The 12,410-nt window shown below is 41.0% G+C and overlaps 1 long non-coding RNA gene across 2 annotated transcripts in view; it reads right to left on the bottom strand.

Moving 5' to 3' along the window:
- Window positions 1-638: 638 nt before the first annotated feature.
- The window catches only part of LOC118890694, a 194,302-nt gene continuing 182,530 nt past the window's right edge, over window positions 639-12,410 (bottom strand). The window contains exon 4 of one of the 2 annotated variants that reach the window (XR_005018802.1): window positions 639-1,026. This is a non-coding gene — a long non-coding RNA (uncharacterized LOC118890694). Of the gene's footprint in view, window positions 1,027-4,642; window positions 5,699-12,410 lie in introns of those variants that run through there. The other variant, XR_005018801.1, reaches the window with a different exon arrangement.

Here is a 12,410-nt window from a genome sequence, read left to right as displayed (position 1 = left end):
CATAGCCCTCTGCCTTTTCATCTTCTCTATCTTTCTGTAACTGTGGTTTTTGGTCCACAGGCTGCAGGATCGTAGTTTTTCTTGCTCTCAATGTTTTTTAAGCTAATAACAATCATGAGTCAAGAGGCTCCTCGTTTGGTGTAAGTATTGGATGTAGCTCCGATATTAATGAAATATACACAGTCTTTATTTCAAATTATTTTATTTTTGTCTGTCATCCTTTATTTTGCCTCAATGTAGATTAATTAAAATCAGTTCAGAATTATATAATTAATTACATTCAGCTTTAATTATGGTTACTGCTAACATGATATCTGGTGAGAGTCAGTTACTAACGGCCACAGCCAAGTGCGGTCCCTACTGGATTTGTGTTAGCTAAAGAAATTTCAGAAAATTTTGGCTAATGAATTGTGGCCTGTAGGCCACATCCTGGATCCCCAGGGTACTGGTGATCTGAACTGCTTGGAAGGGAAACTGAGATCACCCTATATATACCTTCGATAGCTTAGGCCAAGTTGACAAATAATGTTGCCTTCTTGATTTTTTTCATCCTAGCACACATCACTGTTGATCACTATACTCTCTCCTAGTAAGCCTAAACTCTGCCCCAGAATATTTTTCAAGATAGCCATCACCAGTTGTATTAGTTATCTATTGCTGCCTAGCAAATTACAACAAACTTAGCAGTTTAAAAAAACACACATTTATTATCTCACAGTTTCTGTAGGTCAGGCTTCTGGGCATGGTTTAGCTGGATTCTCTGTTTCAAGATCTTTCACAAAGCTGCAATCCAAGTGTTGGCCAGGGCTGGGATCTCGTCTCATCGAGGGCTGGGGAAGGATTTGCTTCCATGCTCCTGTGGTTGTTGGCAGCATCTAGTTCTTCACAAGCTGCCAGGCTGAGTGCCTCCATTTCTTGCTGGTTGTTGGCTGGAGGCTTATCTCAGCTGCTGCCACATGGCTCTTTCCCTAGGCCGCTCACAACATGGCAGCTTGTTTCTTCAAAGCCAACAAGGAAGGGAGTCTTCTAGCAAGACAGCCATTACAATTTTATGTAATTAGGTACAGCTTGTCACCTTTGCTGTATTCTACTGGTTAGAAGCAAGTCACATGTCCTGCCCACATTCAATAGAAGGGGATTACACAAGGGTGTGAATACCAGGAAGTGGGGATCATAAGGGTTACCTTAGACTGTCCCTTACACCAATATATCAGAGTTATCTGGAGAGATAACACAGTTTCACCTTTCTTGATTTAGGCAGTTAGATTGCCTGTGATGGGAATTTTTGACCAGCTGAACCAGGCCACTTAAAAGTATTTGAAGGTCATGTTAAGCCATTTCTGGGAGACTATAACTCTAAGAATTTTTGTTACAAAGGAGCATTCTAATTAAATTCTAAGTATTCAAACTAAAAAATATTAGGGAAGACTTACATTTTCAGCAATATGGCAAAGTTTTTCAGTACAAAACATCTAAGAATATAGGATAAAAATACATGAAAACTTTAAGGGCATGGCTGAGTCTATTAAAAAAAAAAAGTAAGACAAAGCCTCAGAAATTTGAATCAATCAGAATACACAATTCTAAGAGGCAAGAGAGCACTGAAGCACTTGTCTGTGGCATCTGCTAATCACCAATGAACTGAAACTTAGGTTTTAATGGGCTAAAGATGTGGCAGGGAGGAGAAAATCCTAGGTCCAGCATGGTGGGAGGTTGGATTGTAGCCTATCTTCTCCACCCATTAAAGCCAGGACATTGAAAAGACAAGACCCTCAGTGGTAAACTGGTGGGGAGGAACCATCTCTCACAGAGAGATGATAGAAATGATTACTTGACTATTAAGAGAGAAGAAAATATGGGGGAAAAGTGCTCCCCTGAGAACTGCTAACCACCATGAGCAACCCTCATGAAGATTTGGGGCAAGAATTTGTACTTGTACTTCCAAAAAATCTCAAGCTGAAAATTTAGATTAAAATTATCTTGGGATATAGCTACTCCAGGCCTTTGGTAGAAATGTTCCTAATCATTTCAGAAGGAATGTATTTAAATTCAAGCTTCACATAATTCCCACAGATAAAGTTTGAATGAACTCACAGTAACCATAACCACAACAACAAAATCACAAAACATACAAGGAAACAAGCCAGTGTGAGCTAGAGTCTGCAGAAACAAACAAACCCAGAAACTACAAAGGTAGACTTGCAAAGACTGCAGATACAGAAATTATAAGATATAGAGTATAAAATAAATAACATTAAAAATGTTTAAAGATGGAAAAAGAATTCAAAAGGATGCTTAAGAATAATAGATTATTATATTTGATTAGGCAAAATTGAAAAAATTACACTGCTAAAAACACAAGATACATAACTGACATTAGAAACTTGGTGGGTGATTTTAAAAGCAGATTAGACACAGCAGAAGTGAGAATTTATGAATTGAAATATAGATCTGAAAAAAATTGCACAAGAATCAGCTCAGTAAAACAAAGAAATGAAAATTTGGGAAGAGAAATGGGAGGGTAAAGTGAGAAAGTCTAATGGGAGTTCCAGAAGAAGATAAAGAGAATAGGAAGAGGTGATATTCAGAAAAAAAATAGATGAGAATTTCCCAGAACTAACAAATGATATAAATCTTCATATTCAAGAAGCTCTGTGAAACCCAAACAAGGTAAATTAAGAGACAAAACAAAAACCCTAGATTTGTTGTTCTTAAACTTCAGAACACCCAAGTCAAAGAGAAGCTCTTGTATCATGAAATATTTTAATCTGTTGAGGAAAAAAGGCAGATTACTCATAAAAGAACAATAGTTAGACTGATTTGACATCTGAGTTCTCAAAAGCAACAAAGAAGACAGAAGAAAATGGAATAATGTATTCAAAGGGTTGAAAATAATTAACTGTCAACTTAGATTTCTGTTGCTAATACACTAATAATAATATCTAATTTGGAACTTACAAAAGAGAACACATATACAGGGAAACTACAAATAAGGTGGAAGAGTGTGACAGGAGTTAAAGTTCTCATTTTTCTGGAGAAGGGAGAAAATATTGATAACTTGAGACTTTATTGAGTTAGTATGAATATTAAAATTTCTAGGGAAAACACACAAAAAAATCAATGGAGTATATACTTTAGGAAAAATTTTAATATGGACTGTGGCCTCAAACAATCTAAAATGAGGCAACAAAGAGAAAAAAAAGATACACAGAAAAAGTTAGAACTAGAAAGCATACAATAATATTGTCAAAATTAATCCAAATATACCATTAAATTTAATCAATGTATACAGACTAACCTCCCTAAGTTTAAATGAAAAAGATGGTCAGATGGGGTAAATCCTACCTATGTGAAGACACACAAAACTAAAATACAATAAGGTTTAAAAAATTTTAATGATATTCTAGGTAAGCAGTAACAAAATCTGGAGTAGCCATGTTTATAGTAGACAAAATAGATTTTTAGGAAAAAAAATCACTAGAGACAAAGAGGGTCACTATATATGAATAAATGTTCAATTGGGCAGGAAAATACAATTCTACACTTGTGTGTTCCTAATTAGATAGCCTCAAAATAAGTAAATTCAAATTGACAGAACTACAAAAAAAATATTCAAGTTCACCATCATAGTGAAAAATGTTATCATATTTTTCTCAACAATGTATAGACCAAAAAGTTGAAGATTTAAACAGTGAAAAGCTTGATCTAATGAACATAATCAGAACACGGTACCCAACAGTTACATTCTTTCCACACATTTTTCCAAACACACATGGAACACTGTGGCAGAGACAGACAGAAGACTTCCAGTAACCATTCTCTCTCTCTTCTCTGAGTTTTAACCTGGGAATATGGCCATTCCAAATAAGGAACTACATTTCCCAGCTTCCTTTGAAGGTAGTTGTGGCCACCTGACAACATGCTGGCTAATAGGATATAAGCAGAAGCAATATATGTGCACTGAAGGGAGGGCACAAGTTCTTTCCTTCCCTGTCCTCCTTCCTGTCTGGAACACAGCTGGGGTGGTAATGTACACAAAGAGATAAAAACCAGAATGTTCATAGCAGCGTAATTCGTAATAGCCTAAAACCAGTAACACACCAAATATCCATCATCAAAGAAAGGAATAAGTAAATTTGGAAAATCCATAAAATAGAAAACTATTCTAGAGTAAAAATGAGTGAACAGCAGCTACACTTGTCAACACAGCATGGAATGAAACAGGACACAGAGGAATACATATAGTACAATTCCAGTTATATAAAAGTAAAAAACTAAATAATATATTTTAAGGGATGCATACAAATGTGGTAAAAACTAAAGAAAAGCAAGAGAATTATAAATCCAAAATTCAGCAGAGGATACTTCTTCATAGGAGAGAGGGGGGCAATAAAGGAGGGATATACAGAGAGCTACAGATGTACTAGTAATTTTTATTCTGAGTGATTACACAGGTTAATTTTATTATAAATCTTATAAATCTATTTATAATCTTATAAATCTATTGAAATTATATATACATAAACACACATATATTATGTATTCTCTACTGTATATGTAACATACTAAAAAATGAACTTAGAAGAGATAAGTGGTAGAACTACCAGATTCTTCCTAGACATTCATATCTTTAAAAGCCTGCAACAATTATGACTTACCTATTATTTAATGTTTAACTGATTTAATAAGCCCTTGAGTGTGGAAACCTGAACTATCTGGCACCATTTTAGTAACTTAGAGATGGACTTCCCGGGTAGCTCCTGGCTTAGCCCACCCTTTATCAGACTTTCTGTCTGGACCAATAGTTTTCATATTTTACTTTTTGAAATCCTTTTCATTTTTAGTGGACCCTTCCATCAAATGAGAGCTCGTGGAAAGCCAAAACATACAACAGATAAAAGCAGAGCTGCCCTGACTGGGGAGAGGGGTACGTGAGACCATTCTTGTTAACATTACTAGTGCCTGGACGTAATCCTGGGAGTCTATGGCTCTGGGGAATGTCATTAATGAAGGTACAAAGCAGAAGTGACATTATCGCATTTGTGCAACATCCTCCTTTTGCAAAGAAGGAAACTAGACCCCAGTTGAAGCTCAGACCAGCGGCAATAAATCTGTGGTCATTGGAGAGGACAAAATTAATTAGATTAATTGCTGGGTACCATCAGCTTTTAATAACTATCTGCCAGACTCTGCTCTAAATGTAAACACACACACAGACACACACGGAATATCTCGCCCCTGCCCCTTGCCCCTACAGAGCTCACCGTGAATGAACCGCCCTAATATGGCTGGTTCCAAAGGGGACAGCAGCTTTTGCCATGGCACGCGGTGAAGCTCATTATCACAGGAGAGCTGGTCATGAAGCAGCGGAGGCAGCCTTTTCCTGCTGGGAGACTCGTTCTTACCACCTGCTTTACCAAGTAACCCTGTCAACATGAATCAAAGCTAGGCAGGACGCAGACAATTGCTTGTAGAATACTCAGCTGCAACAACAAAGGCCTAGACGAGGTGGGTGCCTTGGCCTCTTCTCAGCAGGCCGTCCGGGCCTCAGAGACAGCGGAGATCTCAGACCTTGGCTCCTGCACGTGCAAAAGTGCATGTGCACAGTCATCTCAGCAGCTGCTGCTCCTACCAGGAATTCCCTCTGGGCGACGTTCAGGCCTTTGTTCCAGTCAGCGTGTCTTTTTCAGTTCTAAAGCTAGAGTCAAGAATCAGGCTTACGCATCTTGCCTAGAAAAATGTCCCACAAATGCTTTTACCTTAGAGATGACTATACATGAACTGACGTGTACACTTTAAATGTAGGCAGTGCAAGGAGTCTGGTACCTAAAATTTCTCCTTTAAAACACTTGTGAACATCCGTTTGGGTCTTTCTTCCAAGGCCTTTCTCCAGGTCAGCCAAAAGCATAGACCATCTTTATCTAGAATTTTGGATTTTAATCTTCAGCTACCTGGTTTGTAGGTCCAGAATGCCTTTGAAAATACGATGAAAGCTATAACCCTCTCCGAGAAAAATGCACAGAACTTTGCACACAATTTTGGAGGATTCATGGATCCCTGCATGAAAACCCTTCCCTAGGCTGACAAGCATTTACTTTCTCCAATTATAAGAAGAGTTCCTGACCAAGAAAGAATGGAGCTTGGCATTACCCCCTACTATCAAGTCAGTCTGCGTAGGTCTGTTCAATAAGCTGGTCAGGTTGACAGTCCTATTCCTCCAGCCACACTCATAGGGATATTTTGGTTCCAATGGAAGATAGATTAGATTAGATAAATAGATTAGAAAGCTGTAAGGCATATTTGCTGCCTTTTCTCTCCTCCATTCCCCCCCTGGGTTTCTCTTCCTCCATCACCACCTTCAATGTTGGCTCCTAATCATATGGCTCCTCTGTTTGAAACACTTCAGTGACTTACCATCTCCTACAGGACAAAGTGCAAGTTCCCCAACATGCTTTCAAGGCTGTCCATCTTCCTCATCCACCTGGCTCGTATCCCTCCACTCTTTCTGGTCCCATCCACCCAGAAGTCCACCTCATGCTTCTGCCTCTCGTGCCCGGCTCATGTAGTCCCATGGCCTAGAATACTCCTCTCCCTTCAGTAGGCTCATCTCTGGTCATCAGTTCATTTGGCTGCCATCTCCTCCAAGGAGACTTTGCTGACCCCTCTGTGTGTCCTTTGTCATGCTGAGCTTCCTTCCCCCTCTCAGGGCACATATCAATTTTCAATTGTCCGCTCACAGGTCTGTCTTCCCCACAAGACGGTGAGCTCCCCAGGGCTAGTTCAGTTTTATATCACCAGTCTCTGCTGCATGGTGGATACTCAGTAAATGCTTGAGGAAGGAAGGATGGAAAGAGCCTTTGAATACACCCATTACATGCTCTAACAGGACAAGGTCTCCCTGAAGGTTTATACCTGCAGAACAATGCTAAATCACAGGGTGAAAAGGAGTGGGTCAGAATTAGTACGGGGACCTGAAAAGAAGCAAATCACTCAGTCGGTTCCGAGGGAGCCTGACATGCTGCACTCACCACCTCTCCTTACGGCTTCATGGCTAAGGGCCCAGGGAGCACAGTTCTCAGGTGGAACTGCACATCAGAATCCCTGGGGAGCTTTAAAAAATACCGATATCTGGGTCACATCCCCAGAGATTCTGATTTAATTGTTCTAGGGTATAGCCTAGGCATCAGGAGTTTTAAAATCTCCCCAGGCGATTCTAATGTGAAACCATGGCTGAGGTCCGCCACTTTAGATTTGGACATGCATTGAAGTCTAGCTCTGGCACTAAAGCAGCTTTGAACATTCTGGTAAGTCCCCTAATCTCTCTGAACTTCAGATTCCCCTTCATTTGGATAGTGTGAGGATTAAATGAGATGATGACTATTAAGTGCTCAGCCTGGCACCCCGTAAGTAGACACACAGTAAGTGTCAGCAGATGTCATTATGATACCACCGACTTTGTCCTCCCAAAGGGAAACTCTAGAAAGATGCTGAAAGAGGTAGTGAGTCATACAGAGCACCAGTTCCTACAAGACTGGCTGGCTGGGATGACTCTTGGTTGTTCAAGCATTCTGGAACCAATAGGATGCTCATAGTAATCAACACACCTTGGTTAACGAGGTAAGATTACTGAATGCAAATTAGTCAGAGATATATTGCAGCTGCTTGTCAGCGAGGCCTTGGAACATACTAAAGTTTATGAGCTTAATAAAGCACGGGGTTTTTTTTTTCAGTCCACAACCTCACTGAGTCTGACCAACATCAGCAGCCCAGCAGTCACTCAAATCAGTTCAAAAATCCTCAGGATGTGGGGTAACATTAGCAGAGGGGCTCAACTGCAGAGAGCACAAGAATCACCTGGGGGCATGTTTAAGTACAGAACCCCTGGTTTCAGCCCCAAGGATCAGTGGGGCTACTCAGAAGTGTTTGGGGGCTTTAGCCCACACTCCGTAATCCCCACGAGCACCGTAAGCCACCCCAAATTTCATAAAAACAGTAATATACATTGATATGAAATGGACAACTGAAATTTCCTTATCCTGTAAAGTGTGAATCTTTAGAAAGCATTGCTCTTTGTAAAAACTGGCTGTATTTTAAGTGAAAATGCACCTATTTAAAGTGAAAGTTTTGATCAATTTTGACAATTTTATACACCTGTGTAACCACAACCACAAACACTGCCAAACATGTCCATCAACCCCAAAATTTCCCCCCCCAGGCTCCCTTTCAGTCAGTCCTCACTCCACCCCACATCCCCAGACGTGGGCAACAATGAATCATCCCTCTGTCACTATAGACGAGGATGTATTTCTAGAGGTTTGTTTTTTTTTAACAAATATAATCAAGCAGCGTGAATTCTTCTGTGTCTGGCTTTTCCCGCTCAGCACAGCGTCTGTGAAATTTATCCTTGTGGCTGCACGTATCACTAGTTTATTCCTTTTTATTGCTGAATCATGGTCCATTGTAAAGATGTACCACAATTTATTTATTCACCTGTTGATGGACATTTAGCTGTTTTCAGTTTGGGCTTTTATTCAGTTGCACACATTCTAAGTCAAACAGTGCATTTACTACTTAAACAGTTTCAAGACAAGACTCAGCCCCTTTACCAAACAGATTGCTGACCCTAAGTCTCTGCTGTATGAAAGTTCTAGAGTTGCCTTCTCCAGGAATTCTGATGAGGTTTGAGTTACAGCCCAGGAACCTGCATCCTTAATAATTATGGCTGGTTATGCTGATACCCAAGTCCCCAGACTATACCATGAAGATATCGTCCCAAAGTTTAGGGCACTGGCTAACCCCAGGTACAACCCACCTCTGGTTACAAGGATTTGCATCTTTCTTCTGTGGCAGAGCTACGTTAAGACCCTCTCTCTCAGAGTCCACAGGGCTCACCAGGCTCCTGTATCAAATGGCCAAATCAGAGATGGGGGGAAGCCAGGGCACTGCTTCCCAAATTGTGAATCCTCTCAGGCCAACAAGCTCGCTGCTGTGGAAAGATCCTCAGGGAGCGAGAGGCAGCCATGAAGGCCTTTTGCACACCCTCCATCCCTAGTCATTTCAAGACCCAATTTTTCGTCTCATTAAGGAGTCAGACATGAGGTAAAGTTGATGCCACTGATGTCTGAAGCAAGAACCTGTAATTATGGCCTAAAGAAAGATACCACCTAATGGAAGGATATGAAAGAATTCCAGAGATTGGCCTGAGCATAAAACCATGGGTAATCATTAGTTAAATCCATCACACCTCTAACCTGCCCTAACCAATCAAGGTCATCTTAATTGTTGCTACAAAAGACTTAACAGGTCCTCCAAGCAGCACACAGCCTAAACAATAAGATGTTTGCCTGAGTTGTTTTCCAGGAACTTGGAGTCAGCTGTGTCTAGTTGGAGTTGAGCTGGTTAAGACTGGGTAAGACCACCAACCCTCCAACTGGGCATGCACAAGTGTCCGCTTGGTGACCTTTTGACAGCAGAGGGCTGAAAACTCCATCCTCAGATCCTGCTAAGCGCCTCCACATTTGAACGAGTGCAGAGGCCTGTAGTTAGTTACACCTGTGCAGAACGATGATTACCATACCTTTTCCCAATCACCTTTCCCCAGGCTCCCTATGCCACCATGCTTCAGACCGCCCTGCTGCTTTATCCCAGAAGTACCCTGGGCCCATTGCCTTTGGGGAGGCTGAACTAAGTCTTGTCTTGCGTCTCCTCACTTGGCTGCCTTGCGAATAAACCCCGTCTTTGCTGCTAAACCTCAGGGTCTCAGCATTTTGGCTCCCTGCGCGTAGGGCAAAACAAACCCGGTTGGGTAACAAGTATGGCTAAGACAGAACACAGGTGGCCAAAGTTATAGCTAAAGAAAATGAGGCTCAGTGCTAACAAGGCTGGCCTGCTTGGCAAGGATCCTTTAACGAAGATTGAAGGAGAAGTGGGGAGTATCAAAGGAGGTGAACACAAGAACCAGGGCTTAGTTTGTGGGGCCACTTCTTATCATCTTAAAGATCATACTAGTTAACCACTGACAAAAGGATTCTCATTTTTCCTCTAAGAAAAACATACATTTTGTTGAGCCTTTCCTCCCCAAACCACTCTGTCGTTTGTTTCATTCCTTTAGATTTTTCCTTTTTTGGGAACACTTTTAGCCTGTAGGATACAACAGATGAAACACATCCCTAAGTTTCCACATCCACAGAATTAAGGAAGCCATAAGCTTTTCCTTCTCCTCCTTTTTCTCTTTCCCTCCCAACCATCTTTTTTTGGGCCAAGTTTCATGACCCATGCCTGGCATTTTGCACAACAGGAGTGTGTCAGAGTCAAAATGATAAAATATTATGCCAAGGAGGAGAGAGGTGGGAGATGGATGTACTGGGAGGTTGGGATTAGTGGATGCAAACTGGTATATATACAATGGATAAACAAGGTCCTACTGTATAACACAGGGAACTATATTCAATATCCAGTGATAAGCCATAATGGAAACGAATATGAAAAAGAATGTACATATGTGTGTAACTGAGTCACTTTGCTGTACAGTGGTAATTAACACATTGTAATTCAACTATACTTCAATAAGAAAAATCTCTCAAAAAGAATATTATGTCACATCAACCTAGTCCATGTGTGAAAGCTTGCCAGCCAACCCTGGATGTTAATAGAAGTGTTTTCAGTTTCTACAACAGTTCGGAGTTTTTCTTCCATTTATTCATTCTTTCAGCAGATAGTTAATGAGGACCTAATAAATGCCACGCACTGTCCTGGATGCTGAGGATGCCAAAATTAGAGTTTACGGTCCAGTGGGAGAAACAGACATTGAAGCAGACAAATTACAAGTTGGTGCTGCAGGGCAGGAAAAGAGATGGGAGCACAGGAGTGGGAGGAGGATGCTGCAGGAGCTGGGAGATACTGACGTTAATTTAAAAGTCTGCTGTGCCATCAGTGACCTCCGTTCATGCAAGATCATAGCAGATTTAATGGAGTGGAGGGAAGGATCGAGGGCAGGAGTGCAGAGGAAAGCTTTCATAATTTGTCACTCTGTGCAGGCTGGAACCCTGGTTTTCACCAAAACAAAACCTGTTGTTCTATTAGCTCTTCTCGCTTGAAAGTCAAGATTGTCCTCTTTCTTCAGGACACTGTCAAGTAAATCTGTTGATGTGTGAAGCTGAGGGATTCGAGATGAAATTACTCATGGAAGAAATGAGTATTTCAAGGAAAATAACATGAGCTCTCTGAGAATCTCTTGAAGTTTGGCCAGAAGTTCATACCAACCCTTTGTGCTGGCCAAATGCCTGATTTCTGGGAAGTTTAAACATGTAATTGACATTTCCCCCATGGTTGTCATAGAAACTCTCCAATGGGGATGGATGACCAAAAACATTGTAAAAGTGGGGGGTAAACAATCAGAAGGAATATATGTTGGGGTTGCCCTGGGTTCTTTAGAGCCCCCTTTTCCTTGTTTTTCATATTCATCAATTGCCTTCTAGGCCTTCCACCCCCATCTGACCCGCCCTCCCCATCTGTGTATTCAGCCCCTAGCTTTCCCTCCAGCTGTAGAGCTATGTGTCTATCTGCCAGAGCCAAACTTAGCATCCACCCCCTCCAGATCTGTGGGAAAGAACATATATAACAGGAATGTATGGAAAAATCTACAGTCTAATGCAGATAGAGATGGGGATTCTGATCTCTTTCCCAGAATTTGTTTTTTAAGTCAGATCTAATAGCAAGTAAAAAATGGTTTAGTTTGACTTTCCGTTCTTTCTATTTCTTTTCTCCTTGAAAGGTCCCAAAAGCAGGAAGACAGAAAAACAGACAGCCCCAAGAAATCCAAAAGGGATGTGGCAGAAACTCTTACATGCCTCCAATATAGCCACTCTTCTCTTTTTCCTTAGTAACAGAACCTTGATTTTACTTGGTCCAGCAGTGCATACATCTGAAAGACATTTCCCAACCTGCTTTGCAGTTAGCTGTAGCCACCTGACCAAGTTCTGGTCAGTGAGACTTAATTGGCAATATCTTATGGGATTTCCAAGAAGGCTGTTTAAAGGGATTTAAAGTTATCTGACACTACTGGGAAAAGAGCCCTTTGTCCTTTCTCTCCTTCCTCCTGCCAGGGATATAGACATGATGACTAGAGGTTCAGCAGCCTTTTTCTGCTAAGAAGACCTTGGTGATAAAAATTATGTGGTGATGAGGGAAGAGCCAGGCTCTCTAATGACCTCATGGAGCTGCCATACAAGCCCTGGACTGCTTATTTCCAGACTTCTTTTTTTTTTTTTTTTTAATTTTATAGCTACTTTTATTTTTATTTATTTATTTATTTATTTTGGCTGTGCTGGGTCTTCGGTTCATGCGAGGGCTTTCTCTAGTTGCGGCAAGTGGGGGCCACTCTTCATCGCGGTGCGGGGACCGCTCTTCAT

This window comes from Balaenoptera musculus, chromosome 2 (assembly GCF_009873245.2).
Source record: "Balaenoptera musculus isolate JJ_BM4_2016_0621 chromosome 2, mBalMus1.pri.v3, whole genome shotgun sequence".
Classification (NCBI taxonomy): Eukaryota; Metazoa; Chordata; class Mammalia; order Artiodactyla; family Balaenopteridae; genus Balaenoptera; species Balaenoptera musculus.
The sequence above is the reverse complement of the archived record's forward strand: the minus strand, read 5'-3'. Positions and strand labels throughout refer to the sequence as shown.